This window comes from Drosophila mauritiana, unplaced genomic scaffold (genome assembly GCF_004382145.1).
Source record: "Drosophila mauritiana strain mau12 unplaced genomic scaffold, ASM438214v1 Y_23, whole genome shotgun sequence".
Taxonomy (NCBI): Eukaryota; Metazoa; Arthropoda; class Insecta; order Diptera; family Drosophilidae; genus Drosophila; species Drosophila mauritiana.
This window is the reverse complement of record NW_022881569.1, coordinates 299,346-307,969: the sequence shown is the minus strand read 5'-3', so window position 1 is coordinate 307,969 and position 8,624 is coordinate 299,346. Positions and strand designations below refer to the sequence as shown.

The window sequence follows — 8,624 nt, the reverse complement described above, 5'->3', positions numbered from 1 at the left end:
CTGCTGATAGGAAGAGAGAGGCAAAGGAGGTAGACATCCAGGTGGGAGATCAGGTGTTAATGAAGATTGTGATATTTCCTAGCAAACTAACACCAAACTTTGATACAACCAAATACGAGGTGCTAGAGCGAGAAGGAACCATTGTCAAAGTTTCAGGGGATGGTAGGACACCACTAAGAGATGTAAGCCATCTAAAAAGAGTTCCAGCTCCCGTACCGTGACGATTGTTCCAGCATCTGGCATACCCGACCCCGTTATTCCGGCTCCTGCGACGAACCTGGAGAAGCCCGATCAACGCCCTTTGATGGAGTCACCCGGGAAGAGCAATACATCTCAACCTGGATTAAAGCTCAAGCTGATAAATAAAGGATGGATGTGGGAAACGGTGCGAGAGGGACTGGAGAGCGACTCTCTCCCAAACACTGAAATAGGCAAACGTTCACTCTCTGAGATAGAACCTGAGAGCGACAAGTAGCCTGAGAACAGTAGTCTTCTGAGAGATGAACAGAAGTTGTGTTAGAAACCACGTGTTTAAGTATTCAATAAAAGACAAAACTGTTGAGTTATTACAGAACTTATAGCTGGAGATTCGAGCTCGAGCGACGGTCACCGAGCGTTGCCAGGAGCGCGGCGTCGTGTGGCTATTGCTACGGGAAGAACAACTTTGAGCTGCCGGGACATAATATATTGCATAGGTACACAAGTATTATATGTGGCTTATTCTGTTTTGTGTGATTTTGATTTATATTTCTTCATTCATTTCATTTCACTTTCAGTACTTGAAATGAAAGCTCAATTTGGATTAAGCTTTTATAGACTGTTTCAGAAACGCTGCTCCCAGAGGAGCTGCTGAGTCGTTTTTTTGCGTCGCTTTCTGTTTTGTGTTGCCGCGGGGCAAGTTGTGAATTCGCGGATGTTTAATTTATTCATTTTGGTCGTCGATAATCAAACACATGAAGCCTAGGGGTCGAGGGATGAGTCATAGTAATAACTTTATAATTTCATTGTGAGTTTCCTGCCATCTGGACTGGGTAACTGCGGTCCAGAGTGTAAAATCGGGGCGCCCTTTTCAGATATTTTTTGTGGCAGCAACCGCGCATAATGGTGTCCACTTCGGTGACAGGAGTTAAAGAGTTGGTTGTGGAGGCTGAATTATTAGGTGAGTTTTGTTTATAGCGTACATTTTTAATGCTGCGTTCGTCCATTTAGATTCTTTTATTCAGCTGATTCCCCTCCTTTAAAATTGATTTTAAATTGCTTGTGAGTTGTTATTGACGAATGGTTTTTATTTCAAGTATACTTTGCAGCTGAAGGTAACTGAAAACGGCAATGACTTTTTCCAGCAGCCGGATGGATGGTGGATGGTTGCATCGAGACCCATTTTGTTGCTGGCAGTTTCCTGCGATGGCTGCACTGCATTCCTGATGCAGGATTATATGAGTCTGAAAAATAATGCGGATTCGTCAGTTTTAGATAAGTTTTACGTTAATGCATGTTCCCAATATATTTTTGTGTTTCCAAACCATTAGAGGTTTTTAGAATTTTTTTTTATATTATATTTTGTAAATATAATTATAAAGACTGCGTTGTTAACGAAATCTTTTGCTTTTCTGTCGTTTTATTTTGTTGACTCTCTTTTTCGTGCAATGTCCGCAGTGCTGTTTGGTGCTGTTTTTGTATCCATTGTATCTCGCTTTCCCAAACAAAATCGAATGTTTTCAGCGGGCACACTGCTATCTTGCGGTACATTTAAGAGATCGCTGGCAAGTTTGTGTTTTTGTCCAGTGGTCCGAATTAAAATAAGGGAGAAGGGAGAACCAGTTTTGGGCTGTGTCTAGGTGTAAGAGTGGGCTTGGAAAAAAATTTGTTGGCAAATCAATCAAAATTTACATCACTAATAGAAATAATAAAAATATCTAAACATTTTTCAAAAGTGTGGGCGGTTTGTGGGCTTAGAGCGGGCGTGTCAAAATGAGTCAACAAACTTGCGTTGAGTCTATGACTCTATAATCTGTATACTTAATTTCAACATTCTTCTTTTTTTTAGTTCCTGAGATCCCAAAGTTCATACTGACAGACAGACGGACAGTGTTGGAAACGATTCCTTCTGCCTGTTAAATAATTTTCAAAGAATTGTGTATACCCTTTTACTCCATGAGTAACGGGTATAATAATATGGACTGAAGAGGGTACACCCCAGCGATCTCCTTACCCGGAGGATAACATAACATATTACATTTTCTTTTGTACTTTATAATTAAGATACCACTTGGTCTCTTTTATCTTTATCACACATTAGGTTAAGTTCAGAGGAATTACTGAACGATTCCTTTTGAAACCATAATAAATAGAATTAGAAGAAAAATAATATGGATACTAATATTGTTTGCTTTTAAAACAAATGCCGGCAGGTTATAAAGACTGCACAGCAAAAATTGACTTGTAGACTGTGTGATAAAATAGTGCACACTTAGTTTAAGCGGCCGAAGAAGTTATGACCTAGCTGAGGGCCCACATCTAAAATAATATTATGATGACTAGGGGTTGCGAACGAGATAAAATCGTTTAAGCGTCAAACCAAAGGTGGTTTGAAAGAACTGGTCAGCAGTTTTGGCGAAGCTGGAGATAGCATTCGTCGGACTGATGATTTCCTTTACGTGCTAGATTAACAGCTTAATCGCATTAAGCTATCAGAGGAATCTCCAAAACGAAAGAAAGCCGATGTGGCTAGGATCGGTAGCTAAACAAGATTCGGATCAATCCGATCAATCCATTGTGGAGGGAGACCACCCTGGGATTGCTAAAGATTCCGAATTGTCTGCATTGGTTTCTCAACCAGTGATTCCATCTGACCCGAGTAGTTTACCACCACAAGGGAACATAGACTTGTGACGCCTAAATTAGGATGCAATCTTTTCATTACCTCTGTCGGGAATTCCAAAAATTTTTATTTGTAAACATGCCAATTTTGGAGGCAGTTAAACTTTGCGGCACCTCAGCTGCGCAGCATATGTGGTCTATCGATCAACTAGCGGCTCGAGGGAAGATGCAGATTAACCTCCAAAAAAGCTAGTCGCGCCTATGCTCCAACTGTATTTGGTTATTAAAAGTTTTCTAATAGATCGAACTTTCCCCGTCCTGCTGATAGATTCAAACCGTCAACGAAGACAGTTGCAGCTGGAGTTCCCCAAGGAAGCATCCTATGCCCTACCCTATACTCAGTATTTTTCTTCTTTCTGCTCTGTGGTGAGCCTGGGCAGATTGGGTTCCTACATTGTCCTAGCATTGCTTCCTAGCAATGCTCCAACCTCGCCAACATTCTTGTAGTCCTTCCACCAGTTGCCCCAATCATTATATTTCTTCGATTCGTTAGGCGGTGTTCAATCGTACCGTATTCGTTTCCTGTTGCGCTGTGCAATCTTCTGAGGCGACTTGTCGTCGTCGGCCACCGATTCGTCTTCAGAATCTTCGTTGAGCACTACGGCCGTCAATTCATATGAGTCCGCCTCGGGCTGTGGGAGCTTCTTCGGCTGATCGTTGAGATAGGGAATCTTGAATCCGCCAATAAGGAAACCGCGCTTGCGTGCCACGCATCGCCATTTCTTGACCGACTTTGAAGGTTTAATTGAAGGTTTGTTCGAAGAAGGTCAATGCATATGAGTCAGCCTCGGGCTGTGGGAGCTTCTTCGGCTGATCGTTGAGATAGGGAATCTTGAATCCGCCAATAAGGAAACTGCGCTTGCGTGCCACGCATCGGCATTTCTTGACCGACTTGGAGGCAGCCTCCGTTTCCAGCGGAGGTGGGGCAACTCGCTTCTGAACTGGAATGCATAACATATTAGGAACTTGTGTGTGGTAAAACTATTACTATTCGCAAAACTCTACTAAATGAATTGGAAGAATAAATGAATAGTTGGAAGAAAGTTTTGTAATGTAAGCTTACTAAATAAAACGAAATCTTACTGATTTGGACGGGGAATCCAGGAATTTGGTGGAATTTCAGTTCTTAATCCCTGTGGTCCAGTTCTTAATCTCTGTGGTCGTGTCCTGTTTGCCTGCGGTCTGGTCCTCAAGGCTGGTGCAGCCACCGGTGGCTTCTTGTTGGTGACCGCAACCGTACTCGAATTGGTTGTTAAGTTATAGATTTGGTGCTGCAACGGGCAACTTTTTTTGTACTCCAGCCGCATTGCCCGGACGCAGGTTGGCGGGCTCGTTGTTGGGCAGAGTGGGCGAGCCCACTCCTCAGCCTTCTGAGGATTGTTGTGCAAGTTCTGGACCGCCTTGGCGTAGGGCTGGATTTCGATCAGATCCGCCCTTGTTCAGATTCATCTTCTACAGCTGATTGCGCTTCGATTTGAAGGCGTGATGACTAGCTTCCCATCCAGAGCCGCCGGAACATACTCCTCCTCCGCCGCCGGCACCTCCTCCTCCACTACCGCCGAGTCTTCCTCCACCGCCTCCACCACTACCACTGTTCGATTTATAGCCAGAGTTCTGGAACGATGAGGATTGTGATTGGTTCCAGTTGTTGCGAAAGTCCTGGAAGGTGCGACTAATGTTGTTGCTAAAGCCACTGCCACAATTTTTGTTGCCAAAGTTGCCACCAGATTTCGAATAAAAGCCTGGGCCTCCGGATCCTCTGCCAGCCGGTCCGCTTGTTAAAGTTGTTAAAGTTTCCTATATTCCTATTGTTGTTCCCAAAGTTTACAGAGTTCTGGGCAAAGTTGCATTGATTTCCACCGCGACCGTAGAAATCATTGAAACCGGAACGCTGGTCATCACAGTTAGGACCTCTGTTTGGGAAATTGTCATTGTTGAAGTTGCGTTGATTGTTTCCTCCCAACGAAGGACCACCAAAAGGGAAGGCTTCTTGCAAAGGAAGGTCCACTATTGCCCCCATAAGCAGTTCCATTATTTCCACCAAAAGGGGGAGCATTGTTGCTGCGGCTGGGGACATCGAAAGTTGACATCCGTATTGCGATCCATACGGTTCTCCAGCTCCAGCAAGTGGTCTACGTTGCTCGGATTGGATGCTCCCATGTTCGCTTGGCCGAAATTGGAGGACGGTCCGCCACTAAACTTGTCCTAGTAATTATCGCCGAAACGCTGGTTGCTGCTCGGAATGAAACCGCTCCGATCTCCGTCTCCGGAACGTTGGTAACTGTTGTTGCCGTCGTTCTTCATTTGGTGGTAGTCAATTCCGAATAGTCCTTGCAGAGTTACCTATCCGTCGATTAACTGGTTTCTTTTCGATTTTTTCCAACACAACAAACGAGACCCTAAAAATGCTTTCCTTTCCCCAAATTTTTCACTGTCTGGGTTTTTCACAGGGTTGCAAAGCAATTAAAGACGGCAAACAATTAAAACTAGTAATAAGTCCGATTCGAAGTTGGTATATTTATTGAAAAATACTGACCGAAAAAGAAACATGCCGCTATTGAATTATTTAGAAATACCTGGCAATAATTTATTAGCTATTTATATTTTAAGCATTATGTCAAATGTGATTTGTTATACACATTTGACATACGTATAATTTCGGGTTTGATTCGGTAATATTCGGAAAGCCATCTTCCAAAAAAATACCTTTAGCCAGATATTTATATAGAAGAAGCTTACTGCCTAATTTCGTTTCACTATAGTAATATTTACTTAACTTTCACTACCCAAGAAAACACACAACCTGAACATATTGAATAACAAATCCTTTTGGAAAATTTAGAATAAAAAATGAGAGCACGAAAGTCAAAACAGGAAAACTAACAAAAAAAAAACAGCATTACAAAAATCTATGACAGTTAAATATAAGCTAGCTGTTAAAATGCCTCCAAACTGCTTTTTAATCTACATATATGAAGAAACAGGAGATAATGTATACTGTCGAGGATTTTGTGGATAAATGTGTGCGGGCACACTCATGGCCGCCATCGCAAGGCGCGAAAAATTTAGCGTGCATTGTCGATCGAGAGTTTGGAGGGCAAACTGCGGGAAGATAATATTAAGATCATTTATACTGAATAATCTTAAAGAACGATCATAGAATAAAACGAGCAAGCTACTACTTCCGGAAGAGTCTTTACTTTCCTTCGGGATCCAAGGGGAGTATCCGTTGAAGGCAATTCCACTCGAGCGACGACATTATGATCTTGGATGTTTTGTTGGTTACCCCTAGAGTGGCGATTGAATTCACGTTCTTCACGGATCACTGATACTGATCATCATTCATAAGTGCATCATTTGTGTCATCGATGAAATCTGCATCTTAATATTTACTACTTACTACGTAATATTTACTAATGAATTTGTTTTATTAAGTATTATATATAATACCTATACTTTCACTACCAAAAAAAAAAAAAAAATCCATTATTCATTCATGTGCCCTTTTAGTTAGTGAACAACGGAATGCGAACCCTAAGCATCTGAAAAATGGGAAGAAAGAACAGAAATTAAAGATTTGAATCCTCCAAATTTGGTCCACTGCATACCCTTGGAGGTCTTATCGAACAGAGCTTGGGCACGATCCTGCTGCAGAAAGTAGTAGGTCGAACACATAGCCATACTTGTGGGATTTCACCATTATCCGGTCCCCACCGACAACGAGACTTATCTCCTACGAAGAAACCTGTAAAGTGGAATTTTTACATAAGTAAACTTTATTAGTCTGTGCATCCATTATAATATAACGTAGTTGGGCAAGTAGATCTCAGCATGCCAATCAGTACCTCAGTCAGTACCTGGCACACGTTAATGAAGAACTTCTCATCACTGTTTGTCTTGAAGCTTTTCACGCAGATGATTTGGAATGCCACTTATCAAGTCCTGCAGCTCATTAGACAAACCGTAGAGGAACTTTTTGTTCATTGGTAGGAAAATCGGCCGCATGTTGCGGTAGTAGCTAAAGGTGTTCTTCTTTCTTCGCCTTTCCAGAGCAAAGCAATGGCGCAGATTGCGATCGCCGAATTTCTCCAGCTTTTTGTTAATCTCGCTGCCGCACCACTTGTAATCCCGCCACCAGGGGTACCAGTCTTCGTAGTTATTGCTTCTATGGATTTTGGTCCATTCCTTGCGCTGCTGGGTGCGCACCTTCTTGGAACTGCGTCCTTTCCACTTGGACAGAGCACCAGATCGTTTCGAGCCCAAAGATTCGGCATCTGACATTTCCTCCCTTTCTGCATCACTCTCGTCTTCATTAAAATGGCCATCTTCAGAGGCATATATATAGTGACATATCCCTAAGTCCCTAAGACTTAAGCACATGCCTACACACTAAGACACATACAACATGTACCCCCAAATACAGCCTACACTACTCCGGATATACCCAACAGATACCAGATAAGAATAAGATTGTCATATGATCCTCAAGACAGGGTTGAGTGAAAAATCCCAACTCCAGATAAGTCACCCACTGGTAGACTAAACATCCGTCCTCTAATTTAAAAATTCTTTGCTTAAGCCCTCACCCCATCGTCACGTTCCCACGTTCAAAGCTCGGACAACATGTACCCCCAAATACACCCTACACTACTCCGGATATACCCAACAGATACCAGATAAGAATAAGATTGTCATATGATCCTCAAGACAGGGTTGAGTGAAAAATCCGAACTCCAGATAAGTCACCCACTGGTAGACTAAACATCCGTCCTCTAATTTAAAAATTCTTTGCTTAAGCCCTCACCCCATCGTCACGTTCCCACGTTCAAAGCTCGGACTCGCCATCCCGAAATCGATAAACAAAACTAAAAGAATCTAAGAGCTCTGGTATCCTAGAGCGAATGCACTTGAATCCAAGAGAAATTCAAAGACAAATAAAGTCAGCAACTCCAATGCTCTCTCTCTTCACTTGATCAGAACCCTAAAGTCTAAAGTCCATATCAGAAATGCTCAATACCGAGGCTTGAACATCAATCAAACCAGAATAATTAAGTGAGTTCAGTTTGAGATCTAAATGTCGGTGTCGGTGTTCTTCAAAAATATGTCGTGGCGAAAATAATGAGTATGCGTGTAGTCGCTGTTTACTTCTTCTCCATGTTCCCTTTGCTATTATGCGTGTTCCTATTTATTGTCAATGTGTGAGGATGAATAGATGAATTATCTATGAACGGGATTTTGCAAAAACGAGAGCGATAGAGCTGTTGCTGAACGTGGCCACTTGCGCTGCGTGGTTAGAAAGGGAAAACGATATAATGAAAAGGAAATGCCAAAAATTGAGAAGAGACAAAGCAGGCTGCAAATTAAAATTGTTACTCTTTATTTATTTAAAAAAATAAATTTTATTTTTTATTATTTAACATTTATTTGGTGATAAACTTTTTCACTTATACTATTACGAGACACTTGGTAACTTATGTTTAACTTCGAGCTGTTGACGATCTCGTCCCGATTCTTTCAGACTCCCGATTCAGACTGATCTTCAAATTCTAAGTCCTAATCCAATCAACCTCGGCCAGAAGCTTTTCTTTCGGAAAATTACCGAACTTTCGATAAAAGCTTTATGCTGGAAATTTTCCACTGCATTGTGAAATTCAATTATGCTGATCGATGCAATTTTTGATTGATACGCAATAAGTCGGCCGTGGCTTGGTCTCCAAGCGGAAGCTGTGTTTACGTTATGTTTT

General features: G+C 42.0%; 1 pseudogene; it reads right to left on the bottom strand.

Annotated features, from left to right (window-relative positions):
- Positions 1-1,332: 1,332 nt before the first annotated feature.
- On the bottom strand, positions 1,333-5,746 carry LOC117150021 (annotated as a pseudogene).
- Between the last annotated feature and the right edge of the window lie 2,878 nt (positions 5,747-8,624).